This window comes from Lactuca virosa, chromosome 3, assembly GCF_052849685.1.
Source record: "Lactuca virosa cultivar CGN04683 chromosome 3, Lactuca_virosa_CGN04683_v6, whole genome shotgun sequence".
In the NCBI taxonomy this organism is placed as follows: Eukaryota; Viridiplantae; Streptophyta; class Magnoliopsida; order Asterales; family Asteraceae; genus Lactuca; species Lactuca virosa.
Window position 1 is genome coordinate 274,381,594 of NC_136428.1, and position 3,088 is coordinate 274,384,681.

Genomic DNA, 3,088 nt, shown 5'->3' on the forward strand with positions numbered 1-3,088 from the left:
GAGAGAGTTCATAAGCCAAGGAAACAGTGGGAGGCAAATTGACCTTGAAGAAATTCAGGAGTCAAGTGGTGAAGGAACTTCAAACCCTAGCAGTCAACTTGAGGAAGAAACTCCTGTTGATCCAATTGACGAGTTTGTGCCTCTGAGGCGTTCCACAAGGGTTAGGAATGCACCTGAGAACTACTATGGTTTCCATATTACTGCGGAAGGTGAGACACTTATCATTGATGAGACACTGGTAAATCTAGATGAACCTAACAGCTATGCGGAAGCCATGGCAGGCCCCGACATGGATGGTAAGACAGTTGGGTGCAAGTGGATCTTCAAGAAGAAGACCGACATGGATGGTAATGTATACACTTATAAGGCGCGATTGGTTGCAAAGGGCTTTTCTCAAACTCCTTGAGTTGATTATGATGAGACCTTTTCACCAGTAGCCAACATTAAGTCTATTAGGGTACTGTTAGCCATTGCTGCTTTTCATGACTATGAAATATGGCAAATGGATGTCAAAACCGCTTTCCTGAATGGAAAGTTGGTTGAGGATGTTTACATGAATCAGCCAGAGGGTTTTGTCAGCACAAAGTACCCTAATTGAGTGTGTAAGCTTGAGAAATTCATCTATGGATTAAAGGAAGCACCTCGCAGATGGAATCTTTGCTTTGATGAGAAAGTCAAAGAGTTTGGCTTTTCGAGGAGTGAAGATGAATCTTGTGTATATGTCAAGGCTAGTGGGAGTATAGTTAGCTTTTTGTTATTGTATGTGGATGACATAATACTCATAGGAAATGACATCCCAACCTTGCAGGAAGTGAAGTCCTGGCTTGGGAAGTGTTTTGTTATGAAGGACCTAGGAGAAGCTGCCTATATTCTAGGGATAAGGATTCTGAGAGATCGGAGTAAAAGACTAATTGGGCTTAGTCAGAGTACATACTTGGAGAAGGTGCTGAAGAGGTTCAGCATGCAAGATTGCAATAAAGGAGAGGTACCCATCCAGAGTAACGCTAGACTGAGTAAGACCCAGAGCCCGAGTACCGAGGTTGAAATAGCATAAATGAGTGGAGTACCTTATGCTTCTGCAGTAGGCTCGATCATGTATGCTATGACCTGCACTCCTCCTGATGTAGCCTTTGCTTTGAGCATGGTTAGCAGGTATCAGGGGAACCCTAGTAAGGCTCACTGGACAGCGGTAAAGAATATTCTCAAGTACCTGCGTAGGACTAAGGACTGGGTCCTTACCCTTGGAGGGAGTGATGACTTGAGAGTTGTAGGGTATAGTGATGCTAGCTTCCAGACTGATAGGGATAATTTCCGCTCTCAGTCGGGATGGGTCTTTACCTTAAATGGAGGAGAAATCTCTTGGAAATGTTCCAAGCAGGAGACAGTGGCTGATTCAACTTGCGAATCAGAGTATATAGCGGCAAGCGAGGCAGCAAAAGAGGCTATATGGCTAAAGAACTTCATTGGAGACGTTGGAGTTGTACCAGCTATAAAGGATCCCATAGAGATTTTCTGTGATAGTGAAAGTGCAGTTGCCTTAGGAAAGGAACCAAGGGATCACGGGAGATCCAGACACATTGACAGAAAATACCATTTCATCAGACATCGTATAGAAGAAGGACTCCTCGTGGCAAAGAGGGTATCATCGGATGAGAACCCAGCAGATCCCCTCACGAAGGGACTGGGTAGGGTTAAGCATCTCCAGCATGCAAGGAGCATAGGGCTGAAGGATGATATTAGTTTTAGTAGTTAGATAATTTTTGAAATTTGTAAAGTGTAATTGACATTTGATGATGAATAAAAGTTGTGTTTATTTATGAGTAAAGTGTTGCTATCTTTTGTCAATCGTTTACTATTATTTCTTTTGCATGTTTTGACTTCCAGAATATTTATGTTGTGTTTACATATTATTCAAATTATCCACAGTCGGTCATATGTTGGAAGTAGATATGAAGTAAGACTGTCATGAGTTGGTTGTAGAGGTCTAAGATGTTGGACATGGCCTCAACACTCATGAGTGCTCATAAGTTCTAAGTATTGGATTTAACCCACACTCGCTGTTATCACTTCATGGAATTCATCTCGAGTGATCGCGAGACGGTAATATCATATAAGTCTTCAAACCTAGAGATATGACTTGTTGTCTATGAGTTGGTTATGCATTGATCGTGCGAAAACGCATTGGTAACTCGATGTTATAAAACGTACGTTTGTGTGTGATTTAACAAGTAGTAGAACAAGCATATGAGTCGAAGTTTATCTGTTCCTTCTTCGATTAGAAGCGATATCTGGGCCCCTCGACGATTTTGTTTTGACCCATGTACCGGGCCCGATCAGAACTAAGTTGATGTGTTCAATTAAGTTCTACGTTAAACAAATCGGAAATCGGGAAACAAACTGCTGGACAAAAGTAAGACATTGTTCCATGTATTTGTCCAGCTGATATCTAGAACAGAGGATTATATAATCACTTATCTGAAATGGCGTACCATCATCTTCTCAGTTCCGAGAGACCTTAAAAAGAGCTACGTTGCTGATCGGTTCCTGAATTCATACTTGCAGTTATAGTTATTAGACTTATCCAAGTGGGAGACTGTTGGATAAGGTGTCTAAGTCCATAACTATTTCAGGTATGTACTTGACCCGACCCGACATGGTCCATTTGGGTTGCATGGCATCATGCATTTGGATAGACTAAATGAGAGAAATAACACTTGTGGTTTATTAATATATTATAAGTTCTAATATATTAATAGTATTATTTAAATTAGTATTGATCAAGAATTAATCTTGGATTAATTAAGTGATCAAAAATAGACTAATTAAATATATGGGTTGATTATGTAAATCATCCATAACTTGTATAGTGGGCTAAAAGGCTCCATGGATAATCAAATTGGATTAAACCCATTAGATGCTCCATGGAGGCTCCATGGGAGTTACAAACCCATGGGTCATGGAAATGAAGAGTCTTGCCACATTAGGGTTTACATGGTGTAACCCTAGATGTGACACACTATATAAAGACCATGTTGCTCACCAAAATCGGCTATACTAAGAACAAGAGAGGGCAAGCCGATTTATACAA